This window comes from Apaloderma vittatum, unplaced genomic scaffold (assembly GCF_000703405.1).
Source record: "Apaloderma vittatum isolate BGI_N311 unplaced genomic scaffold, ASM70340v1 scaffold18438, whole genome shotgun sequence".
NCBI lineage: Eukaryota > Metazoa > Chordata > Aves > Trogoniformes > Trogonidae > Apaloderma > Apaloderma vittatum.
Window position 1 is genome coordinate 125567 of NW_009730467.1, and position 13366 is coordinate 138932.

Genomic DNA, 13366 nt, shown 5'->3' on the forward strand with positions numbered 1-13366 from the left:
TAATGAAAAAAATAATGAGAAGTGAAACTGAAGGCCAAAAACGAATGTGAGACAGGGATCTGAGAATATTTCTGCTGGCGAAGAAAAGATCTTTGTCAAGTGAAAAACTGATCAAATAACAAACCTCTTTCACAGCAGAAAGACCACACCCAAGCAATGCCAGCATTTTGCTTTTATTCACTTCAGATGCAGATCTTGAGCTCAGATCAGATCTTGAGCTAAATTCTGACCAAAAAACATTCTGGGGGTTCATGCAATGGAGAAGCTCTGTTTCACAAAACGAGCTGATATGCTGATGACAGCATGAAGAGTAAAAACATCAGATTTGGAAAGAAAGATTCTGAGAAAGCCGGGTCATAAATGTCAGATTTTGAACAAAATATGGCTCGTTTTTGCTTTGCTGTGTCATCATACATCATATTGACATTAGAAAAAGTATTTTGTTATTAATTCCCTCTGGGGAAATCCAGAACAAGCCCTTGTCTAACTTAAGAGGATTTTTCACAATGAAAATCTTGAAGAGCTCTGCATGTAATGAGTGAGGTCACCTTGCTAAGTTGCCCTATAGTTGTCCTGCTGCAGAGAATGAGTTCTGGGCTAAGCTAAAATCCTCTGAGGGCTATCAATATTTTGTCGTGACCTTCCTCCAAGAGAGATATACCTGAAGAAAAGGCCTTAGCTTAGGAGGTCCATGAAGGTGCAAGGCAACAGGGCAGACTTAAGTCTCTATGAATGTAGACATGACTTTCCAAAGTTTAGATTTGTTTATTTTCACCAGATTCATAGCGAAGCAGGCATGATGGAAAATAAAGATCAAGGACTTCCAGATCATCTGGTCTACAAAAGTGAAACTAAGGAACACCTGAATGGCAGCTCTAATTTGGTGTCCTAGTGAATGATGTGAAGGGTTGCCCAGAGCATTTTGTTAGCAGAGAACTGAAATCTTTCTTACAATATGAAATAATTGTGCAGGCACAATAGATCAGAGAGAGAGATCTTCCAAGACTCATCTGTCTGTCTGTCCTATTGAGCCACCGGGGGCTCAAGTATCACCTTATGCTCTCTCTGTGTTCAAAGCCAAGGCACAGAGGTCTGATTTAGGTTCTCAGATCACTCTGTCGAGAACCTGGTTTATTTCATAGATAATATAAGGATTGAGGATCCGAAAGTCCTGAATAAGAAGCATTCACTTGCTCTTTTCCTGAACTCATATACCACTGTGGCTTCTAAGTCTTTTGCAGAAACTGCCATGAATTCTCTGAATATGGCCTTAAGTTCATTTGTGCTGCCTGTCCTGAGAAGGACCTAATCTGTGTGGAGATGCTCATCTCGGAGTGCTCATGTTATGCACAGATTGATCTTAAAGTGCTTTGGTGTTAGCACATTCAGTAAATAATAAACTCCAGGGCCAAAATCCACATGTCATCACGAAAAGGTAAACCAGGAGTCACTAAAATCCATGGAATTTATCCGTATTTGTGTGCGTGTACGTAAGATCAGGTCTCAGATCTTGAATACTCTTTGCTAGGTCCTTACTGTTATTAGGCCATTTATCTGCCATGATTTCAGTTCAACTGCTGAACTGCTGCTTGATGTGTTAGGTTCCTAAATCTCGCAGTCACCTACTTTTCTGGTGGCTTGAATTTACAAAGCCACCAAATTCCTGCTCCTAGACTTTGTCCAGAGCATTACCTGTAGCTCAAGCCTGCACCATGTATGGTGATATCTAGGTGTGATAATAAAATAGATTAAAAAAAATCCTGAGAGATTCAGCAACAGTATTATATACCCATTATGGACTTTCTGTTTGTTGAGACCATTATCATAAGCATTAAACTAGAGGGATCTGTTGTGGCATTTCTAAAGATCCCGCATGGCCCCATGGCCCTGAAGGACTTGCATGACATTAAAATTTGGTCCTGCAGAAGTATCCCTCTGCAAGCAACTAAACTTCCTACAAATTTAAAGAGCATCATTTTTCTATGGAAATCATCTTCATGTGACTTCAATGCATGGCTCTAAATCATCACAAATTTTAATCCTGATCATATATATGTTTATGGGATATTCAGTTAAACAGAACTGTCCTTGAAGAAAACTATGGAACTCAGTGACATTTCTGAGTTGGGAAGATTTTCAAAATTCCACTGATCGATTGTGATTAAAGGCAGCACAAGGCAGTGTTCTGCAGTCAAAACATAGAAGCTGGCACAGAACCATGTAATCCCTACCTACCCCTTGCAATAATGCTAAAATCACCTTATCAAATTTTGACCCAGAAACACACATGTAGCAAGATAACAAATAACGTGTTCTTGGAGAATGGCCCAGCACTGATTTATATCTTGCAACCCAAATAAATATAAAAAGCGTGCCAGAGCTGATCATGTAAATCTTAACCACCTCATATGGTTTCATACTATGAAGTGAAAAATATGAAGAAGAAGGTGTTTTTGCACTGTGAATGAGCTATTCAGGAAAAGTGTATTTATTGAACTCTATGGGAGGGAAGTTAATTTCAGAAGTTATAAACATGATGAATTATAGCTAATAACTTGGAGGAATGAAATAGAATTGAAATGAAAAAAGGTCCCTATTTTCATTTAAATAACAATTAAGGTTGAGCAATGTTAAATATAGGCTTACACCTGCCAAGAACTGTCTGACCAGTAATCTTTGAAATCATCACTGATTAACGAGAATGGGGACCATCTCACAAATCAGTGGCACTCGTGTTTTGTGTGTTTACTCCTCATGGGATTCATGGGACAGTGCTGGGTAATAATTTCAGCCTAAGGATGGCTTCTGACCTATTTGCTTTCACTCTGTGCTATTCCTACAGTGAGGAGTAGCACCTAAGAAAGCTGGCGGTGTCCCTGCTCTCCAAGTAAATACTTTCAAGCTGGAAGCTGGAAAGAGGTGGGAGACGAATAGCTCCATGGTTACTGTCACGCTTGGTGCAGTGTGGTTTGGTGCCCTGAATTTGTGAATACAGGTCCCAAGCCTGTCAAGCTGGGTTATCTAGAGTAAGTCACCTTCAGCCCCATTTCTGAATTTCTCCCTCAGCTTGGACACCTGGTTTGAAGTGCTTTGGGTCTGCTTTTCAAGGGACTAAGTATTTATAAGCTCCCGCACACATCTCATGTCTCACACTGAGAAAGAAACAAGAAGAGGCTGGATATCAGGATGCAGAAGTAAGGATGCTGCATTAGAAAGACAAAAAAGAAACATGAGACTGGGGAGAAGGAACACTGGAAGAGGAAAGTAGCGTAGAGATGGGTAGTGGGGTAGGACAAGGCAGAAGACATGGGGATTGTGAGATAGGATGGTGCTGTAAGTAGATGGTATGAGGGGATAAAGCCCTGCAACTGGAGAGCAGAAAGGTAAAGCTAGCTTAGTGTTGAAGAAAGACACCAAAAGTAACCTGCTCATTGGATTTGTGAAATGCTGGTCTTGTATTCAGGCTGAAGAGTGTTAGCATCTCCAAGCTACATCCCCTTGTCCGTTCACTTCACATTGTTCATGTTCACCACTGGAGACATGCACAGGTACCTCTCTATTCAGACACTGCACACGTGCCACACACACATCATGTGTGCAGGTTCTTAGATGTGCTGACACCCAGATCCCATTGCTCACAGCACTGAGAGGCCTGCAGGTGTCTATTGCAACTCTACCACATTTAACATCAACTTCCCGTGGCTCCCAACACACAAAGATGTCTCAGCTTTGCATAACCTTGATGTCGCAAGCCTATGCTAATAAATCTGAATAAATAATGGACAGATACAAGTCTGGGTAATAGAGTTAAATATCCCTTCTTAACTGAAACAGAAACCAGATGTTTTCCATCTACCAGCAGGCCTCCACAATTATCCACACTGCCCATGCCGTCCTCCCCAGCTCCCCACTGGCCCCTTTCTGCTGGGTGATGAATATGATGCATCGCCACAGCCAGCTCAGGGATCAGGTTGCATTAATTCAACAGGATTTTTGTCAGGCAGGTTTGTTGTGTGTCTTTATTCAGCTGCTTGAAAGTACCCCATGCTTCATTTTAGGTTGTTTTGCTTTGTTCCTCACAATCATAACCTCTGCTTGGAGACAGGGTTTTGCTGGGGAACTAAGCCCAGCCACCCGTACTGAGGCTGGAATAATATTTTGTGGTTTTTTCCACCGGGCAGTAAGTGATCCTTGCAGGTGGCGTACGACTAGTAATTAATATTTAACATACTGTGTGTGAGAGCTCTGCCGGCATGAACTGAGGCAAGGTGTAGCTGTCACAGCCCTTTGGAGCAGAGGTGGGATTCATATTCCCGCTCCCTTGCACAACCTCTTGGTGTAACACAAGCCACCGGCCCCTCCTGCCATTGGAGCAGCTCAAAAGAGTTTCCAAGCAGGTGAAAACTGGCAGGGGATGGCCTTCATGTACCAGGCAATGAAAAGCCCCATATTTTTTACTGTATAACTATGTTATAATCAATCATGAGTTCTCGTAATGCTCTTATGAGCTACTGTGCCGAAAACCATCACTGCAAGCACCACCGTGCAGCACTCGGAGAGCTTTGGCAGCCCAGGGCAGCCCCTTGGGCAGCACTTGCTGGAGTCTTTCCAGCCAGCTCATGACTGCAGCCAAAAGGCCACTTTTACCTGCTAAAGTGGAGGAAATCTGTTGCTCTACGTATCTGGGATCACCATGATGCAGACGAAAAGATGATGCTGAGCCAAACAATAATCTGGCATGAAACTCTCAAAATTAGGCTTGCTTATTTATTTTTAATTAAAACACCACTTTTTTTCCTCTTTCCTTCTCTATCTGGACCAAAATGAGAGAAGCCCAGTCCTGCAATTGTATTTCCACAACACTGTGCCAAGGCAATCAGAGTTGTCAGGACCAAACTGTCTTCTGTAAGAGTTAAATTTTATTAGCAAGCTTGCTTGCAAGTCAGCTGCATGAGCTCCAATTTACCCCTTGGATTCGCATAGTGAAGCCTCAACATGAGACTCCTGGTCACTCAACATAGAGAACCTCCCCAGCAGGATGATTAGAATAATGTGTGCAAAGATAACACCAAAATTCAATTAAAACCGGCACTTTTTGTTGGAAACAGACTAGGGAGAGCAACTCCCATCTCCTAAGCCAGCTTGCTCACGGGGCCAGAAATCATGGTTTTACAGGAAAGGCCTGTTACGGGGATTGCGTGACTTGGACAGCCGACTCTGGAAGATATGGGGTATAAAATCTGGTATATACAGAACATTTGCTACCAAATTCATTTTTTGGCTTTCAAACACTGTCATTGTCTTCCTCACCATTTCCCTTCTCAAATTCTTTGGAACTTAAGGAGTAATCGTAATTGATCTTTACCCATGAAATCTTGGCTGGCGGTGCAGCCAGTGCCTTCAGAAGGTCAAAGCTGGCTGGATGCAAACCAGATCCTAGAGCTCTGACCTCGTCATACTTAGCAATCTCTAAACAGAGTCCAAGGAAAAGTGAAGAGTGAACATGCTCTGCTCCAAACAGAAATTCCCTCCAGGGCAGGATTTAGGACAGAAAAATTTCCATTGCTACAGTCTGAATTGGATCTGTCCAGAAAATATTGAGAACTTCAGGGTGGCTTCCTGATTTCAGTTGGACATAAGTTTGATCAGTGCTCCTATCCTGGGGATTTCAGAGATTGCTTTCCTAGCATCCAGCCCAAATAAATTAATAACATTCACATTTTAAAAGAAAAAATCAAAAAATAAAAGAACATGAACATCTGGAAGTCAGTCCTCACAAATGGCTGTGTATAATCAGGATTAAGCCATTACTGTGTCTTGCTTCTTAAATGATGGAAAATTGAATTGTTGTGAATTACAGTTCTCTCTGCTAAGAACCTGCTACAGACAGAGAAGAAAAGAAAGCATTGCTTAAACAGCAGCAGCAGATTTTCAGCTTTTGAAAAACTCAGGTTTCCCCTGCGTAAACCATTCAAACACTGGAATGTAAAGTAGTAATGAAAAATGAAAGCCATGTCAGCCCAGAAAGCGATATATTAAAGCAAGTGTTTGGGAGTCAAAGGCCTTTAAATAAATCTAAAATACATACTTTATTTTAAGCCCTAAATCTGCTGCTGCTAATCCTCATATTTAAAACCAGAAATCTATTTTCCTGGAAAGCAGCTGAAGTGGGATGGAATTTGACATGGCTACATTGACACTAAGTTATTGTCTTCGATACTCGTTGTGTGCATCACTACCAGCATTCTATCTCCAAGATACTTCAAAATTAGTCTAGTATTTGATTGTGTTCCAGTGAGTAGAATATAACCCTGGAATCAACAGCCCCGCTCCCTGTCCCCTGCTGCAGTAAGTACAGAAGTCGTAGGTGGGATCCTAACCTGCTAACCTGCCCCGTTTCCTTTGCTGACAGCAGTCAGCATTCACACCTTGCCTTTTCACCAAACTTCGCACACGTCTAATCCTGTGCCAATCGTGGGGCTGGCAAGTCTCGTTGTCACCCTCTTATGGTGGAACGAACTGGAAAAGGGAGGTTCTAGGAAGTGCCCAGGGGCACAGAGGGATATGATGCTGTAATAAATGTTAGGAGCTGGAGGTGCCGTGGTGCCACAGGGAGCCAGGAAATCTGCGTTTCGTGAGAGCAAAGAGGTGATGGGACTTAATTGAGTCTCTCTTCTCCGCTGAATAGCAGTGTTGTTTCATGCTGGCACCTGCCTCATTGAGCAGCCCCTGGACAGGAGGGGTCAGCCAAACAGAATACAGCACAAAGGAAGTTTCCTCTGCGTACGTCAGTGTTACAGGTGCAGAAGTGAGAATAGACGGTTTGAGTTGCTACTTTATTCTTTATAAATTATTCTTTATAAATCATCTTCCTTATTGTGTGAACAGCACGGAGAAAAAAAATTATGTGCTGCTGTGAGACTCTGGTACATGAATTTTGGGCTCTTCTGCGCCCAGCAACAAGAGCGTTATTAGCCTTGGGTGGAGCTGCACGGACCGCTTTGGGCACCAAGGCCAGCCAGGACAGCAGGGTCCTCTCTAGACATCAGTATGAAATAAAAACCTGTCTGCAAGGTGAACCTCTAAATTCAGCATCCCACTTACCCACAGAATAGAGAAATTTTCTAAATGTCTGCATGCAGAAGCCCTCTGGGGAAGAAAAGTCCTGTTTTTGGGGGAGGACGGGAGGAGTCACAAACTGCAAGCACTCCTCCTGCCAGAGCTAAAGCCTCCAGCTTCAGTCCACATGCCTCAGTCTCGCCAGATCTCTCAATCCCTGTTTCTCCCTTCCTTTAACAGAAAATCCTGTTGGTTTAGGTTCAAATCGGAAAATCCCAAGAGGTTCAGCGGGCTGGGACTAATTAGCCAGCATGGACATAATCCGGTCTACATAAGCAGTGCCTAACTCCTAACACACTGCTAATGAATAGACCTGACCCATAAATGAAACGAGGCAAACTTTTCTTTCGCCAAGCAATACATTTTTCTGCCAAAAATATTTGAAACAAAATAATCCAAATAATTCTGTTGACTTTCAATCTGAGGTTCTGATTTTCACTGGTTTTAAACTTCTCTGATCTTTGTGAAGGGGAGGTGGAGGGACAAAAGCCCATACTCCTTATTCCTACAGATAAAAGAAATACAAATGAGAGAAGTGGGAGAAAAATGCCAATTTTCAGGTCTCTCTTCACATCCTTTCAGATTTTTCATTTCTGCCTCTTTCCTGGGTGGGGAAAAAGATGAGGGAATGTGTGAAATGAGGAAGGAGCAAAGGTTTCCTCCTTTTATCTCCTCTTCTTTGATTTCTTTCCCTCCTTTTTTACAAGAAGGTAAAAGACTGAATGAAATGATACTAAAAATGCACTAATTCAAATACTGAAAAGCTAAATCCAATCCAAGACTTGGTAGGCAACACTGAATTAAAATGTTGAATTTTGATTTACTGATTTTTTTTACTGGAATCCGATACTTACAAAATTGCTTCATAAAAAAAATGCATACTCCATTGGTAGGAGACTGTAACTGATACAGGAAAGAGAAAAAAAGGAGAATAATCAGAGAAGCCTAAAATGCAGAAAGAAATTATTACAGAGCACAATTCTGGAATATGTGACTTTTCCCACAACATAGAGAAAATCTAGAAACACCTGTCAGTCTAAACCTTCAAGTCACTGAGGTTTCTCAGCCCTTTGTCATTTTCCCTGAAGTGAAGGATCTTCAGTACCTCTCAGTATCTGCCCTCCGCTCATGTAGGTCTGATGTGAAATTTCCCCAGGTTCCCTCCATATGGGACTGCAAAACGCTTTGGTCATGGAAAAGCTGCTCCCTGCCTCTGGCCTTGCTGTGACACTTGCTATAAACGTGACTGATGATAACACAGCATCTCTGAGGAGCCAATATTGTGGGGAAGCTGAGACCAGGGTGGCAGCCTGGGGAAGGAACCTGCATTGTGTGGACTCTCTGTGGGTATCTGTGCTGCATGGAAAGTGCCACTGAGCACAGGATGTGCTCCCCTGTGTGGTGAGACCAGCAAGAGATGCTGTGTGAGGCACAGGCAACTTCTTTAGCCCAGGACTGCATGACTTGCAGCCTGACTCATCGGCGTGTCCAGAGAGACACCTCCTCCCAGATGCTCCCCAATTCTGCTGACATGCCATTTTGACTGCACCAGTGGAGGTCAGGGCTCTGTACTGCAAACACAGAAACTGCGAAAAAGTATCCCCCCGAGAAGATGCACTGCCTTCCTCATCCTTGGGCTGCACACAGCTTCATGTTTTCGATGCCAGCTTCTGTGGAGCAGAAATCACTCTTTTGTTTTCTGCTTATACAGCTGCTTAGCAGCCCCAGGCACTAAGGTGATGCAAGGACTAACAACTAAGCCACATTAATGCCCTTTCCCACCCAGTTTAGCTTCCCTGAAATTCAGTTTCCAAAAGAAACTGCTGTCTTCCCCACTTGCTTTCCTAGCAGATCATTTCAGAGACCCACAGGCCTCTGCCGGCTTCTGCTTCTCAAGCTGTCATCCCGCTCAATGTACAAGGGACAACAGGGGAGAGGGGCCTCCTTGCACTATTTTGTCAAAAGTAAAAAGGGAGGAAAAAAAACTCCTCTTGGTGAATACAATGGGAAAAATGAGATGAATACATATTACTTCACCCCTTTTCCTGCCCTCATGCATTCTTGGTCTGAGCCACGGGAGTGAGAGAACTAGAATATAACCAGAAGCCCCCGCTTTATTTCACTGTTGCTTTCTTTAGATATTTTTGGAGGGAGATGTTGCAGGTGGCCTTCTCAAACATGTTGACGGCATGTAGTGGAGAAAAGTGAGAAAAGGCACGATTAGACTTTCAGAAAGGAATCAGTAGTCCTCTGGAGGGCTGGTATACTACAGCTGTAAATATTTCAGCCCTCCAGTCAAGATGGAAACAGCAGTTTGTGACTCAGACACCACTCTTCTGAACAGTCAAGGAAGAATTTGTGAGTTAGTGCAGTGGAGCTCCATGAGACATGCACAGTGTGCTGGCAGAAAGCAGGATCAGCTCCCAAACAGGGAACAAAGGAACAGAGGAGAAATGATCACATTTACACCAGATTCCAAGCTTCAGATTCTGTGCTGTCGCTTCCATCTACCCACATATTGTGGAAATGCACCTGATGATAAACACAGTGCACATGCTGTAGGCATGTAACACAGCAAAACTGCTTAGTATTGGCAAAGACTGGGAACATCATGTCTTTTCCAGCTGTAATGCTTGCAAATCCATGGGAAACTTTTCCTCTCAAGCATCAAACATTAGTTTGTTATATCCTTCCTTGCTGGCTTGTATTTCTGTGTGCATAGTTCCAATGCAGTTGCTTTAGCTGCTTTCCGTTTTGGTATCATGCCACATATTTTTAACCATCTAATATTTGTAATTAATATAGACAGAGGTTGTGCGTGTATTTATATGTGTTAAGTGTCAGATTGGCACGTGTCCTCTTGGCTCAGCCAGGACCTGGAGACTTCCCCACACGGCATCCCTCCAGGCCGCAGGGATTGCTTCCATTTCAAATAACAACTTTTCCTCAAAAGCCTCCGTGGCACCTGCCATCCGCCAAGAAGGGAGCCTCAGGACTTCACCAAAGCACATTTAGGGGCTGCACAGCGGGGAGCGAGCGCTGGCTTTTGTCCACCTGCCCCACGAACATACCCGCACCATGAGCACAGAGCCGCCCGCGGGTGCAGAGCTGCAGGTGCAGAGCCGTGGATGCAGCCCCTTGGCAAAGTCTCCCAGCCCTGTGGGCTCCCATCTGCCCCACGCTGGCTCCTGAGCACCCATCGCCTCCCATTTGCAAGGTGCTCTCATTGCCAAGGCCAGAACAGCTCTGCCTGCGCTGGGGTGCTGCCTCAGCACCCAAAACAGACAAGAAATTGACCTCATCTCTTTCTGTCTGTCTCTCTCTCTTTTTCAGTCCTGCTTCGGCTTCCCCTGCAGAAGCGCCTGAGCATCTCCCAAACTGAACAGCTGCCAGACAAGCCTTGTCCCCAGGGCTGTGGGGTCTTCGATGCTTTTGGATCCACTTCCTCATTCGGTATTGCTCCTCACATATCATCTCCTAGCAGCAGACTCCCTGAACCCAGCACTGAAACAGTAAGTGACAAAGGAGTTGATTGCAAACAGATCTTCTCGGTATGCGTACATGTGAATGCATACTTATGTTCGAGACTGGAAATCTTAAAATTTTTTTCTTATTTCCTATTCATTTCATGTTCCATTTTTAGCTGTGCTTGCAACTTACTTGGAACTTGCCCTCCTAAGTCACATGGATGAATTATGGCTTTGCTTTTTCTGGGAAAATAATACTATAGAACGGTCACTCCAGCATACACAAGTACTACTGGCAGGGAATATGTAGGTAGTTTAGATTTATGTGGCTGTAACTGAAAGCAGAACTTGGCTATATTCTGCCTGACTATAATGAAAAGAGATAGTCACAATGGGCTTTTGTATGAACTTGGCTCCTAGAAATTATGGCAATAAAAATAGCAATGCCATCATTTGTTAGTTCTAATTGTTTCAAAAGCCAGACAGTAAGCGTATTCTTAAAGGGATGTGCTGAACTGAAATGTCTAAAACCAAAGTGGTAGTTCTTTTACCAGCAGAGTAGAGGCAACATCGAGTCTCCTGAAATTTCTATCACAGTCATCAGCACATGGTTTGAATACTACAGGTTCTTCTACACAGAAACAATAAATGCTTCCAACATCCTTGGGATAAGCCTTTTTTTCATGCTTGCAGAGTTTCTGAAACAAGCTCCCATTATGGTCACCTGCACACAGAAATGCCACCAGCCCAGCTGTGACTCTCATAACTTAGCAAAAGATGGTCAGCAGACCACAGCCAACAGGAATCAGAAGCAAGAAAGCAATTTTAAGACTTTTTTTATCTTTTTTATTATAATATTCCTATAGAGCCTTGGGAATTTTCTCATAGCTCTGATTTGTATCCGAGCCTTATCCATCTCCTGTTCTTGTTGTCTTACAGACAGTAGTGGCACTAATTTACCCTTTTGACTCTGTCAATCTCCAGTGAACAGTATTTCAGATCTAAGCAATTCCGAGCAGGTCCTGCTGAGCAGTATATCCATTAACAGCTCTGAAAGGGAAGAAAATGTTTCACTCAAGTGCCACGTACAACTGTTACATCTAGTTCGTTTCTTGAATATTTGTTCTTATATTCAAGCTAATTTAAGGATGATGTCAAGTACCATACCGACAAGCCCAAAGTTCAACACAAATTCCTTGTATCGTCATCCTGAGGGAACCTGAAAATCTATCAGCTGCCCATGTGAGGTTTCTTCCTCTCCTTGGGGAAATCTGTGCATATAAAGCCAACATGTTTGGGTAGTACTTTTCTGAAGACAATTTCTGCAGCCAGTTGTGCTGCACAGTTGTCATGCGGCATATGCTGTCATTTAGTTCCGTCTTCCCTCAGTCACCTTCTCCCCTCCAGTTTCTAAATCCTTTGGCCACTTCCAGTCACATCCGACAATGAGATATCGAAGATAAAAAGTTCCTATGAAGCAGTGAAAGCCAAGGCCTGGGTAGAGGATGCAGACCCAAGTTAGTGTCCTGAGTGAGGGAACGACTGGAAGGTGAGAGCAGTAATTATCTGTCCTGCCTGATTGCCAGCTGGCAAGGAAAAAACATTTCCCAGAGAGCCAATCAGAAGCACATGGCTCAGAACAGGCCATGGCACGTGCTGCTTTTGGCTCCCCAGAAGTTAGGGGACTGCTGGAGAAGAGATGAGGGGCTGTGAGATATTTCAGGCAACACATGGAAACATGAGATCATGGGAAACAGTTACGATGGTTGTCATTCTATGGATGAAATACAGAAATCCCATAGCAAACCAGGCTGCATCAATTCGCATGATCAGGAAATAACTGTTCTAGTATTGGCGGGCTCGTCGTTCACCGCAAAAAAGGTGGGTTATGCCAAATGCCTGGCACTGAGAGACAGAAAATGCTGACCTGTAGAATGTCCCCAGGGGCTGGTGGAGAACAGTTTGTCCTCTGTAGAGATATGTGGCACTCTCATGGACCTCAGACTCAGAGTAGATTTACGGTAACTGAAATTTCCCCTTACATTTACCCATAGAAAGAACAATTGCTAAATTGCAACTAAATGAGTGGAGAATCAGGAGAGAAGGATGAGGCTACCAGCCTATATACTGAGACAGTATTACCTTCATCACATGAAGTATTCCCCTAAAGCAATCGTGCTGGGTTCAGGAACATATGTTGCCCCATCATGGAGTCCTTTTGGCTGATCATTAGTCAAAATCAGAGTTCTTTCCTTCCCTGCCTGTGTTTCTACATGCGGAAGACACATTGGTAATGAAGATGACTGTCTGCATTGGCTTTGCTCTCTCCAAAAGCAATTCTTTTTCATCAGTTCCACACAGACCCCATCAAAATCCTCCTGGCCAGCTAATTCCTGTGAGGCATCCTCAAGTCTCACAGTTGGATGGCTAAAGCATTGGCCTATTCTCTGACCTTAGCATCCATTTTATTATTAAACTTGCAAAAGCAAGCAATTCTTCAGACTGGCAGGCCAGGCAACAGACCCAGGCTTTAAGAAACCACACACTATGCACATGTTTTGCTTCTACTAAGATCACTTGACTTGGTGAGCTGCTGACTCCTGGATTAATGACTATTACCTCCTCCCCTCAGGTGTCCCACTTAGCTTTTCCCTGGAGAAAGTGGGCAGTCAGCAGACATGCTGGGATCTGAATCCCGAATTACTTTGGACATTGACCTTTCCAACACTGTATGAATTTTTAAAACAGTTACTGAAAGTTCAACTAATGATTTATTTATT